The sequence below is a fragment of the Entelurus aequoreus genome, linkage group LG02 (genome assembly GCF_033978785.1).
Source record: "Entelurus aequoreus isolate RoL-2023_Sb linkage group LG02, RoL_Eaeq_v1.1, whole genome shotgun sequence".
NCBI lineage: Eukaryota > Metazoa > Chordata > Actinopteri > Syngnathiformes > Syngnathidae > Entelurus > Entelurus aequoreus.
In genome coordinates, this window is record NC_084732.1 from 32,037,638 (window position 1) to 32,052,155 (window position 14,518).

General features: G+C 37.0%; 1 protein-coding gene across 4 annotated transcripts in view; it reads right to left on the reverse strand.

Annotated features, from left to right (window-relative positions):
• Positions 1 to 14,518, reverse strand: part of LOC133632656 (MAM domain-containing glycosylphosphatidylinositol anchor protein 1) — a 596,928-nt gene that overhangs the window by 52,860 nt on the left and 529,550 nt on the right. The window lies entirely within an intron of this gene.

Consider the following 14,518-nt stretch of genomic DNA (forward strand, 5'->3'; position numbering starts at 1 on the left):
GGCTAGCGCGAAAGTTTAGCATATAAACAGGCACAGGAATCAAAATTAAAAAAACAAGACACGTGTGGCGAAAAACAGGAATAAGTAGCTCTCTGATTAGTGCCCGGCAGCAGGTGAGTCTCCCGAACACTAATCAGAGGCAGGTGAAACTAATCTGCACCCATGGCAACCAAAACACAAACCCAGGGGTTCTCAAAACAGAACTAAGGGAGTCAAACTAAAATAACACATGATCTTGGCAATGGATCATGACAATATGACCGCCACTCAGTGTTGGGCAGTAGCTCGCTACAAGTGGCAAAGCTACGTAGCTTAACTACATTTCCCACTAGCTTGGCAGCATCTTTGCTGCTTTTTGAAAGAGTAGCGATTTCAATAGCTACAAGCTACAAAAGAAGAGGGAGGTAGAAGAGAAAGAGAAAAGAAAGAGAGAAATGGTCTACAAATCCAGGAGCAGGGAACAAAAAACACACAGATAATCCATGATGATTGGTTGGTATACGTATAAGAAAATCCATGATGATTGGTTGGTGTACGTATAAGAAAATCCATGATGATTGGTTGGTGTACGTATAAGAAAATCCATGATGATTGGTTGGTTTGCTATGATGAGTCAAGATTATTTAAAGGCCTACTGAAATGATTTTTTAAAATTTAAACGGGAATAGCAGATCCATTATATGTGTCATACTTGATAATTTTGCGATATTGCCATATTTTTGCGGAAAGGATTTAGTAGAGAAAATCGACGATAAAGTTTGCAACTTTTGCTCGCTGATAAAAAAAAGCCTTGCCTGTACCGGAAGTAGCGTGACGTCACAGGAGCTAGTATTCCTCACAATTCCCCATTTTTTACAATGGAGCGAGAGAGATTCGGACCGAGAAAGTGACGATTACCCCATTAATTTGAGCGAGGATGAAAGATTCGTAGATGAGGAACGTTACAGTGAAGGACTTGAGAGGCAGTGATGGACGTATCTTTTTTCGCTCTGACCGTAACTTAGGTACAAGCTGGCTGATTGGATTCCACACTCTCCTTTTTCTATTGTGGATCACGGATTTGTATTTTAAACCACCTCAGATACTATATCCTCTTGAAAATGAGAGTCGAGAACGCGAAATGGACATTCAGTGCCTTTTATCTCCACGACAATACATCGGCGAAATGCTTTAGCTACGAGCTAACGTGATAGCATCGTGCTTTAACTGCATATAGAAACAAAAAAAATAAACCCCTGACTGGAAGGATAGATAGAAAATCAACAATACTATTAAACCGCGGACATGTAAATACACGGTTAATGCTTTTCAGGCTGGCGAAGGTTAACAATGCTGTGCTAACGACGCCATTGAAGCTAACTTAGCAACTTAGCAACCGGACCGCACAGAACTATGCTAAAAACATTAGCTCTCCACCTACGCCAGCCAGCCCTCATCTGCTCATCAACACCCATGCTCACCTGCGTTCCAGCGATCGGCAGAAGGACGAAGGACTTCACCCGATGCGTTTGGCGGCCCGGAGACGTAGGAAGTCAAGGTGAGGTCGGCGGCTAGCGCGTCTGCTCTCCAACAAAGTCCTCCTGGTTGTGTTGCTGTAGTCAGCTGCTAATACACCGATCCCACCTACAACTGTCTTCTTTGCAGCCTTCATTGTTCATTAAACAAATTGCAAAAGATGTCCAGAATACTGTGGAATTATGAAATGAAAACAGAGCTTTTTGTATAGGATATCTACGGGGTACCATAACTTCCGTTACTCTGACTTCGTCACACGCATACGTCATCATACCGCGACGTTTCAGCCGGATATTTCCCGGGAAATTTTAAATGTCACTTTATAAGTTAACCCGGCCGTATTGGCATGTGTTGCAATGTTAAGATTTCATCATTGATATATAAACTATCAGACTGTGTGGTCGGTAGTAGTGGGTTTCAGTAGGCCTTTAAGGTTAGGGTTAGGGCAGGGGTGTCCAAAATGTTTCCAATGAGGGCCGCACATTAAAAAATCAAAGCTCGCAGGGGCCATTTTGATATTTTTTATTTTAAAAACCAATACAATATATGTATAAAAAATATACATTTAGGCTTCCACTCAGGCTTGATCCCGGGGACCCCAAAGGGTTTTGGTCCAAAAAGTATAAAAAATGTGTCATTATTCAGTATTATTATTTGTGTTATTATTCAAGTTTTTAAATCTCTAGATCAACATTAGGTCAATATAACATTTTTTAAAGATTGAAATCGTATGCTCTTTTTGTCAAAGAAAACCCTTTTTTTAATGAAAAAAACACAAAATATGCAATATTTTCACCCAATAACATTTTTAAGTGGGATATTTGAGATTATATAATAATTGGAGCCTTAAAAATGTCAATAACTCATAACACCATTGATTTTAATTCATTATTATTTTTTGAGCAATGACACTTAAAAACTAATCACAGTAAAACTGTAGGGGATCCAAAAAGGTCCTACTCATTAAAGTGTTAAAAAAAATATATATATATATATATATTTTTTTTACTGTTTACTTTTAACACAATAATCTCGAGATCAACTTCAGATCTATCTGTCAATTATAAGTTTTATTGTTGTTTATGTTTTTTGTTTGTTCGTTTTAGGCCCTTCTTTAAAAAAAAACAGCTCGTTTTTTACATGGCAAACACAAAATATGCAACATTTTCCCCAAAAAATATCTCAAAATATTTAATGTGACGCAATTAGAGCCTTGAATAGGTCAATAATTCATGACATTGATTTTGATTCATTATTATTTTTTAAAGAAAGAAACAGCCTACATGGCAGCTATGTGTGATTAGAGTAAACATTGCTACATTTTCTTGTTACATTTCAGTTGTTTGCTCTTTAAATACCACTTTTAATGTTTTTTATTTTTTTCAATCGTATTTGTAAAATGTGCCGTGGGGCCGTTAAAAAAGGACCTGTGGGCCGCAAATGGCCCCCGGGCCGCACTTTGGACACCCCTGGGTTAGGGCAAAACATTACGGACAGGGCAATCAGAGGCAAGATAGGGCGGGCCATCGAATCAGGAAGGGAACTCACAAAAGTCACGCACATCCCAAATGACAACGAGGGAGTCGGAGAAGAGAAGAGGGAATATTCAAGCGGGCGATAAAAAAAAAAAAAAAAATATGGCAGAGGGATTCTCTCCCTCATATTTGTATGCTAGTGATGAAGACGACGTCCAGGAAACCCACAGTGCGTCTACTTGGCCACATTTGGACAAATGTATGCGTTTGGATAAAACAATGCCCAAAACATTAATTTTTAGTTGTTTAACTTGTAAGCCCAAATCACAACGGCTCTTGACATCGCAGAAGTGGAACACAAATTTAAGTTGATGAAAGGTTTTACTGCACATAACTATCATCAACTGCTACCAAACAACACACAAGTCATTGTTTTTATGTCAAGATATATAGATAAACACTGTTTTTATTTACTATAGGCAAAGAAAATGAACATTATAGAGGTGGGCCAAAAAAAAGCACACTAAAATAAATATATACAGTGCGGAGTGAAGACCCCCAGAATTTAGTTGTAGGGTGTCCCCTGCTAAATGACACAGTTAATAGTAATGGACTCTTACTGGGTTTCATATGTACACTCTCAGTTACATTACCAATATAACCTGTATAAGAACTTCAAATGTAGAAGTAGGGGAGAAATTTAATTTTGTTTGACTCGGTTACACAGTCAGGAAAATGTGTTTACTTTAAATATGTTCACTCTTATTGATTTCCATTCATGTAAAAATGGAGTTTGTTAATGTCTCTTTTGTGGGACAAGTGTTTTGTTCCTTTGGTCAGGTTATTGTCATTTTGCCAATGTGGTTTCTGTTAAAATAGTATTTTTTCCTGTGCTAATAAGTCTCCATTAGAGTATTTGGTATGGTGTTTATTTATCAGTATTATTGTTTCACTGCCTTCTATTTGAAATGTTTCCTGTGTTTTTCCCCTCATTTTGTAAATGGTACACAATTTAAAAGAAATGTTAAAAGCCAGACAAAGAGCATGTTTCTAGTTTGTGTTTATTATAATAAACAATCAAATATATAGATAGGCTCCAGCACCAACCGCGACCACGAAAGGGACAAGCGGTAGAAAATGGATGGATTTATATAAAGTAGCTTTGATGTAGCAATCTACTTTTGCTGTGTAGCTTGTAGTGTATCTTGCTACAATTATCTGGGGATAGCTTCCCCTGTAGCTTAGCTACATTTAATCAAGTGTAACTTGTAGGTTGTAGCTCAGCTTATGACATTTTCCAAGTAGCTTGCCCATCACTACGGCACGCTTCATCTAGGCGATCCAGTAATCCCCAGGCCAAAATGAATCCACTCAAAAAAGTGAAAATATTAAATACACCCTAAGTCTTTTTATTCATATATTACACACACCACAAAGACACATGGCTTCCTGTGTGTCACTCAAATAGGTCCGCGTGCCACATAAACATGAATTCCAATTAACAATTCCTTTTGTTAAAAAAAATGCACACCCACCTGACATGCGAATTGATTGTATTGATTTATATTCATATGAGGTTTCATGTTAAAGGTCTGTGAATGAACATAAATACCAGACATTAATATGATTTTAGTTTATTATCTACTATTTTCTTACTTATATTTCAAAGGTTATTATAGGGACCAGCAGTAGAAAATAGATGGATAGTGATGAATCTGTGTCGTCTTTTCAAGATGATGACACAACAACTGATTGCACATGCAAACATAGTTCAAACCAGACAAATTTTTTGCGCTGGGTGAGGCGTCTCCTCCTGGCTATACGGGAACGCATATTGCCCGTCCCATTAAAAGGGGTGGGATGTTGCACTAATATACAACAAAAACTTTAGCCTTACCTCGGACCTAAATAATAAATATAACTCGTTTGAGGTGCTTACTGTGAGGTTTGTCACACCGCTGCCTCTGGCTGTCATCTACCGCCCCCCAGGGCCCTATTCGGACTTTATCAATGAATTTTCAGAGTTCGTTGCTGATCTAGTGACGCACGCTGACAATATAATCATAATGGGAGACTTTAACATCCATATGAATACCCCATCGGACCCTCCATGCGTGGCGCTCCAGACTATAATTGATAGCTGTGGTCTTACACAAATAATACATGAACCCACGCATCGCAACGGTAATACGATAGATCTAGTGCTTGTCAGGGGTGTCACCACCTCCAAAGTTACGATACTCCCGTACACTAAAGTAATGTCCGATCATTACCTTATAAAATTCGAAGTTCTGACTCATTGTCAACAAACTAATAATAATAATAATAACTACTATAGCAGCCGCAACATTAATGCTGCCACAACGACGACTCTTACTGACCTACTGCCTTCGGTAATGGCACCATTCCCAAATTATGTGGGCTCTATTGATAACCTCACTAACAACTTTAACGACGCCACGCGCGACACCATTGATAGTTTAGCACCGCTAAAGCTAAAAAGGGCCCCTAAAAGGTGTACCCCATGGTTTACAGAAGAAACTAAAGCCCAGAAATTATCATGTAGAAAGCTGGAACGCAAATGGCGTGCGACTAAACTTGAGGTTTTCAATCAAGCATGGAGTGATAGTTTAATAACTTATAAACGCATGCTTACCTCAGCTAAAACTAAATATTACTCAAATCTCATCCACCTCAACAAAAATGATCCTAAATTTGTGTTTAGTACAGTAGCATCGCTAACCCAACAAGGGACTTCTCCCAGTAGCTCCACCCACTCAGCAGATGACTTTATGAATTTCTTTAATAAGAAAATTGAAGTCATTAGAAAAGAGATTGAAGACAATGCATCTCAGCTACAACTGGGTTCTATTAACACAGATACAACTGTATATACGACGGACACTGCCCTCCAAAATAGTTTCTTCCTCTTTGATGAAATAACATTGGAGGAATTGTTAAAATGTGTAATTGGGACAAAACAAACAACATGTTTACTTGACCCAATTCCTGGGAAACTTATCAAGGAGCTTTTTGTTTTATTAGGTCCATCAGTGTTAAATATTATAAACTTCCCCGAGCATTCAAAAAAGCGGTTATTCATCCTCTACTCAAAAGACCTAACCTCGATCCTGACCTCATGGTGAACTACCGGCCGGTGTCCCACCTTCCGTTTATCTCGAAAATCCTCGAAAAATTTGTCGCTCAGCAGCTAAATGAACACTTAGCGTCTAACAATCTCTGTGAACCTTTTCAATCCGGTTTCAGGGCAAATCACTCTACGGAGACAGCCCTCCCAAAAATGACTAATGATCTATTGCTAACGATGGATTCTGATGCGTCATCTATGTTGCTGCTTCTTAATCTTAGCGCCGCTTTCGATACTGTTGATCATAATATTTTATTAGAGCGTATCAAAACGCGTATTGGGATGTCAGACTTAGCCTTGTCTTGGTTTAACTCTTATCTTACTGACAGGATGCAGTGTGTCTCCCATAACAATGTGACCTCGGACTATGTTAAGGTAACGTGCGGAGTTCCCCAGGGTTCGGTTCTTGGCCCTGCACTCTTTAGTATTTACATGCTGCCGCTAGGTGACATCATACGCAAATACGGTGTTAGCTTTCACTGTTATGCTGATGACACTCAACTCTACATGCCCCTAAAGCTGACCAACACGCCGGATTGTAGTCAGCTGGAGGCGTGTCTTAATGAAATTAAACAATGGATGTCCGCTAACTTTTTGCAACTCAACGCTAAGAAAACGGAAATGCTGATTATCGGTCCTGCTCAACACCGACATCTATTTAATAATACTACCTTAACATTTGACAACCAAACAATTAAATAAGGCGACTCTGTAAAGAATCTGGGTATTATTTTCGACCCAACTCTCTCGTTTGAGTCACACATTAAGAGTGTTGCTAAAACGGCCTTCTTTCATCTCCGTAATATCGCTAAAATTCGTTCCATTTTGTCCACAAGCGATGCTGAGATCATTATCCATGCGTTCGTTACATCTCGTCTCGATTACTGTAACGTTTTATTTTCGGGCCTCCCTATGTCTAGCATTAAAAGATTACAGATGGTACAAAATGCGGCTGCTAGACTTTTGACAAAAACAAGAAAGTTTGATCATATTACGCCTATACCGGCTCACTTGCACTGGCTTCCTGTGCACCTAAGATGCGACTTTAAGGTTTTACTACTTACGTATAAAATACTACACGGTCAAGCTCCTGCCTATCTTGCCGATTGTATTGTACCATATGTCCCGACAAGAAATCTGCGTTCAAAGAACTCCGGCTTATTAGTGATTCCCAGAGCCCAAAAAAAGTCTGCGGGCTATAGAGCGTTTTCTATTCGGGCTCCAATATTATGGAATGCCCTCCCGGTAAAAGTTAGAGATGCTACCTCAGTAGAAGCATTTAAGTCTCATCTTAAAACTCATTTGTATACTCTAGCCTTTAAATATACTCCCTTTTTAGACCAGTTGATCTGCCGTTTCTTTTCTTTTCTTTTCTACTCTGCTCCAGGGTGGACCGCTAGCCTGTTCATCGGATGGGGACATCTCTACGCTGCTGACCCGTCTCCGCTCGGGATGGTTCCTGCTGGCCCCACCATGGACTGGACTTTCGCTGATGTGTTGGACTTTCACAATATTATGTCAGACCCACTCGACATCCATTGCTTTCGGTCTCCCCTAAGGGGGGGGTTACCCACATATGCGGTCCTCTCCAAGGTTTCTCATAGTCATTCACATTGACGTCCCACTGGGGTGAGTTTTCCTTGCCCGTATGTGGGCTCTGTACCGAGGATGTCGTTGTGGCTTGTACAGCCCTCTGAGACACTTGTGATTTAGGGCTATATAAATACATATTGATTGATTGATTGATTGACTTGTTTTAGACCTAAAAAGCAGGTGTTGCACTGCAAAAACTGAAATCTAAGTAAGATTAAATATCTCAAATAAGGGTGATATTTGCTTATTTTCTGTCTGATAAGATAATTCTTCTCACTAAGCAGATTTTATGTTAGTGTTTTACTTGTTTTAAGGGTTTTGGTCCTAAATTATCTCAGTAAGATAGTACAGCTTGTAGCTGAGATTTTATGACCTATATTGAGTAAAACATGCTTGAAACTAGAATATCAACTGTTGCAAAGCTGTGTCATTAACACTCACAAGTATAAAACTGCTTTTTTAAAGTAATAATTTCTTACCTCAAGCATGAAAAAAAAATCATGATGCCAAGCGCATATCATTATGTCAAGATAATGGCACTAACATTTACTTAATTTAAGAATATTTTTCAACATATTGAGCAAAAAGGTCTCTTTTTTTTTTCTACTATGAAATGTGCACTTGTTATTAGTGAGAGTATACTTATTTTAAGGTATTTTTGGGTTCATTGAGGTTAGCTAATTTTACTTGTTTTGGAAAGTCTTGACAAGCCGAATTTTCTTGTTCTATTGGCGGATAATGTTGCTTAGTTCAAATAAAATACCCCAAATGTTTGTATTTTTTGGGGTTGTTTTTGAACACAGACTTTTTGCAGTGTGATCAAATACTTATCTGCTGTGAGATGTTGTATCACGATGTTGCTGGTGTGCAACAGATTATGCTAATAAAAATGCTAATAAATGTATTTTTTTCCATCTTTATTTACACAAATTACATATAAGGGTACCAATGAATACCAGTATCGATAAGGAATATCAATATTGGTATCGGTATCGATAAAATACACATCCCTGTGTCTGAGCATTCATTAAGTATGCACTGTATGTTGACCATGGGTACACTTACTCACTAATCATATGCATTTCAAATATCATTGATTTATTACAAAGTCAATAAACTAATTGAGGAAAAACAACATGCAACGAGAATTAGAAATACATCTAATTTTGTATGCATGTGAGTGTACTTAGGACTCAAGGTGCTCAATATATTGCTTGGTCAATACGGTGTTGACGCTCTCTAATATCCCAGAGGAGCCAGGAAACATGCCTGCTGTTTCCGACTTTGCCGAATGTTCCCCATAATGGTGGAAAAAAAAGGACAGAAACATAGTTAATGAAGAGGCCATGCCGCCCCAAGCGTAGGCCTTCAGTCGACATTCATCACAGATCCGATTTCCCCCTTGTGCACACTGAGAGAATCAGGAATCATTAGAACACAACTTGCAGGCATCCTTTGCTCATAAATAAGCATGTTAATTGGCCTGTCATAGCTAATTGCTGCAGGGGATAGGAGACTTGTGTGTGTGTGGGGGGGACCTGTGTGTGTGTGTATGTGAATGTAATTGAATATAACATGGTGCTTACAAAGGTGGATGGGATTTTATGATACAGCATTAGGTAGATTTATGATTGAACAATGTGTGTGTGAGTGTGATTTTGTTTAGCACGGTGAGCGGGGTCTAAACGCCTGACTGTACTTCATAGGGACAACAAAACCAGGGTGCAGGAGGATGTAGTTGAGTCTAATACGGTGCTTATGCAGCTGGACTGCATTGATGATCCCATATTTAAACAGATCTCAGAGATGCCAGAATAGTGTATTATAAGTGTGTTGGCCTAAATCTAGCCAATAAATGTGAAAGTATTTGTTGTCAGTAAGCCCTACTGGGAACGTTTTGTGAGTCTGTGGCTTTAATGCTAATGAGCTGTGTTTATCCACATGTGAGTGCCTCCTAGAAATGCTTCAGTGCACTCTATCCATGTTTTACATATACAATGTAATTTTGCAATTACATAATAAATAACATACATCACATACAACTCACCGACAACAACGTGACATTGAAGAGGCCCTATTATGAAAAAACAACAACTTTTTTTACCTCTTGGTACCTGCTTTTGTGTATTTGGGAAGAGGAATTTATAAAATAATCTTGCTTTCCTTCATACTGCCTCCAAATGAGCCATTGAGAATTAGCCCTGAGTGACAATTCATAGAGGATTTTCGTTAAAAAAAAAAGGCTTTTACATCTTTAAACACAGCCTGGCACTATGCCATCTATTTGTCAGTTGGCTATATACATGGGAGATGTAAATTTGACCATTAAGCTTCAACTAATACACTGCAAAAAAGATCTGTCAGAATATAAAATACAAAGACTAGATTTCTGTATTTTGTATCAAGAGCAGACAAACTGTGATGTTTATCTGCTCTTGAATGGGATTGTGCTGAAAATTGTAATTTCCCCTCGTGGAGTAATAAAGTATTTCTGATTCTGATTCTGAAATGTTTTTTTTTAAAACTAGTGAAAATATCTGTCGATGCAGCTCATTATCTTTAGTTGAAAAGACATTCTAAATTAATATTTATGTAACTAAAAATTAAGAGGGCTTTTAAGATATAAATAAGTATTTTATTTTGAAAACAAGCATTATTCAATTTACAAATCTTAAATCAGGCATCCTCAAGATGTTGCAGAATCTTCAAACATGGTTTTTTTATGTGGAAAAACCCCCCAAATATCTTATTTGAATAGTTTTTTTCTTAATTTTAACATTTTCAAACTACAATAGACTCAATATAATGATTTATGCTACAAGATATAGAGTCAATGCCTAAAAACAATTAAATAGCTCTTAAAACTAGGGAAATATTCAGAAATACCATTTTAAATCTTGGCAAGTGGCAACTAATTTCAGTGTAGGCTAACTTAGCATGACGTTGCGGTTAAAATGTGACTATAATGTTAGCACTGTATGCTTTCTGTCCTCCTGTCTCACTTCTCAAAGGGGTCATAATATGATTTGTTTCTACATTTAAAACACTTCCTTGTGGTCTACATCAGTGGTCCCCAACCACCGATTGGTACCAGGCCGCACAAGAAATGTAAAAAAAAATTATACTAAAAAAGAAATAAATACATTTTTATATTTTGTCTATTGTAGTTTTAAAATGTTAAAATTAAGAAAATAACTATTCAAATAAGATATTTTGGGTTTTTGCCACATAAAATACTTTACTTACTTAGGCCTTTAAATTCCCTGAGGAACATAGGCCATTGATGAAACTCCTCCATCCCCTTCGGTCTTGTGCCCTTCGCTCCAGTTGTTGCCATGACAGCCCTTGCGCCTTCATCTCCTGCTCTGTGGTTCTTCTCCAAGTGGCTCTAGGCCTTCCTCTCTTCCTCTTGCTTTGCGGGTTCCATGTTAGAGCATGTTTCGTGATTGAGCTATTGTGTCTACGCAGTGTGTGACCAATCCAGTTCCATTTCCTCCTCCTGATTTGTGTTTCTATTGTGTCTTGTCTAGTGAGGCCCCATAGGTTGGCATTGGAGATGGTGTTAGGCCAGTAGATACCTAGGAGGCGACGGAGGCAGCGGTTGAAGAATGTCTGTATTTTGTTGAGTATGTTGGCGGTGATCTTCCAGGTTTCTGAATTGTAGAGTAAGGTGGATTTGACGTTTGAGTTGATAATTAAAATAATCATGTTTAAAGATTCTGCAACATCTTGAGGATGCCTAATTTAAGAATTGTAAGTTGAATAATGCGTGTTTTCAGAATAAAATACTTATTTCTATCTTAAAAGCCCTCTTAATTTCTAGATACACAAATCTTAATTTAGAATGTCTTATCAAATAAAAATAACAAGCTGCATCGACAGATATTGTCACTAGTTTTTAGTTGTTTTTTTTCATAAAATCTAGTCTTTGTATTTTATATTCTGACAGATCTTTTTTTTTGCAGTGTATTAGTTGAGGCTTAATGATGAAACTTACATCTCCCATGTATATAACCAACTGACAAATAGATGGCATAGTGCCAGGCTGTGTTTAAAAATGTGTAGTAAAAGCCTTGTTTTTCTTTTTACCAATCTGTACTCTATGTATTGGTAGACATATATAGTACACGGGTCGTACTATTTTAATGAGGAAGGAGGTTTTTTCTTGATAACAACATTATGGCTTTAAAAACCTCTATGGATGCACAGTATTTTTTTTTCAAGCCAATACTAATACGCACTCTCTGCTTCCCAAGACCTGCATTTTATGTACAACCATTACTATACAACAGGGGTCACCAACCTTTTTGAAACCAAGGGCTACTTCTTGGGTGCTGATTAATGCGAAGGGCTACCAGTTAGATACACACTTAAATAAATTGCCAGAAGTAGCCAATTTGCTCAATTGACCTTTAACTCTGTTATTATTAATAATTAATGATATTTATCTTTGTGGAAACACTGATCATCTTAATGATTTCTCACAATAAATATATATAGAAACCGATAAATATCAATATGCAACACTTTATTTTTATATTTTCTCTAAGTGCACATTTTTCAAATTGAACATTTTCAAATGATCACTTCTAAGACAGTCTTGTGAAATCACAATATCCCATTTTAACTAGCTAGCCACTAACATTTTTTAACAAATCATGAATTACTTTGCACCATGTTTGTACAAATAATAACTCATGTAAAATACAAAAGTAAACTCTAAAATTTTTAAATCATGTCACACTTTGAACTGGACACCAAATCTGTTATCTGTTTCTTTGTCAGTTAGTGGGAAGCCTGGCATTGCATGCTGTTAACTAGTGTGTTGTACTCTGGTGTGTAACTTGACACTGCAACTCTGAGTGAGTCTTGCAGATGTGCATCAGTGAGGCGTGTTCTGTGTTTGTTCTTGATGAAGTTCATGTCAGAAAAGGCTGATTCACAAAGATAAGATTTTTCCTCATTGTTTGTGGAACCTTCTTAATCTTTTGGACATATTTTCACAGCAATCTGGCCTTAAGCTTAATTATGATAAATGTAAAATGTTAAGAATCGAAAATCTAAAGGGAACGTCCTTTCGAATGGAATGCAAAGTGCCTGTTTTGTGGACAGATGGACCAGTTAACATACTTAGTGTTGTTGTCCCAGAAAATCTGGAAGATCTAGGCTCAGTAAATTATGATAATCGACTAAGAAAGCTGGACAAAATTATGCAATTATGGAAAGGGAAATCCCTAACCTTGTATGGTAAAATGTCTATTGCCAACTCGTTAATTATTCCTCAATTTATTTATTTGTTTTTGTCATTACCAGCTCCATCACAAAACTTTTTTAAGATTTATGAGCGGAGGGTCTTCGATTTTGTCTGGAACGGCAAACCAGAAAAGATTAAAAGAAAGGTTTTGTACACATAGTATGAATATGGGGGCCTGAAACTTCTCAACCTTGAAGCTATGTGTCTGTCTTTAAAAGCATCAATTGTTCCAAAGATGTATTTAAACATTGAGTGGCACACAAATGTCCTATTGGACAAAAAACATGTACTGTATCAAAAGAAATTGTATCCTTTTTTACAAGTGATCCCCTCCCAGAGAGTCTGCTGGGAAACATGGCGGGGTTCATAAAGGAAACAATGCACTCATAGTGGTGTTTTCAATTTTATGTGCCAGGAAAAAGAGACGATATTTTGCAGCAGTTAATATGGATGAACTCTAATATTGTAATAGATGGAAAGCCTTTCTTTTGGAAAAATATGTTTGAAAGAGGAATCATTTTTGTCAATGATATTATCAATGAGAATGGTACAATTATGAAGTATGATGAATTTAGAGCTATGTATGGTGATGCTTGCTCAAGCTTTTCATTTTATCAACTAACTGGAGTAATTGGGAAAAGATGGAAACAAATAATTAATTATGGAACTACTAAATTATTAGTTTGTAAACCTCTAATAAGAAATTCTAGTTGGCAAAAAGGAACTAAAATAAATAGAAAAATATATAGTTTTTATTTAATAAAGAAATCTTTGAAGGCTGCCTCATACAACACAAATGGAAAATGGGAGGACTTTTTTGACTGCCCGTTGCCATAGGATGCCATATTCAAACTAATCTATAAAACCACTATCGATGTGCAAAATCGTTATTTTCAAATTTAAATTATTTATAACTTCTTACCCACAGGGAAAATGTTAAAATTATGGAATATGACAGAGTCAGATGATTGCCGATTTTGTTGTCAGGAGCCTGAATCCACCCTGCATTTGTTTTGGTATTGTCATATTGTGTCTTTGTTTTGGGTGGAAGTTGAAAAAATGTGTTTAAGGATTGGTTTGTTTATGAAGCTTAATGTGGTTTCTGTTATTTTAGGAGAGTTCATTGACAATCATGATTTAGTCAATTTAATTATAGTACTCGGTAAAATGTTTATTTTTAAGGCCAAAAACAGATATTCACTTAGTATTACTTTCTTTAAAACATGTATTCAGTATTTTCTAACTTTAGAAAGTTACATGGTTGAAAACGATAATGATGCCAAAAAACATTAAAAAAAAGATGAGAAGTCCTCAAAGGCTTATTTTGAAAGTATAATTATGTTTATAGATTATATGATATCTGTTGTTGTGTTCCCTAATTTGAGTGACCTGGACATAATCTGGACTGTACATAAATGCTTATTTTGAAAATGTAATTTTGTTTATAAATTATATGCAATCTGTTGTGTTCCCTAATTTTTTTCTGTGTACATGAATGAAGGTGTGTGTTGCTGAGTCCGACTTGGACATTAT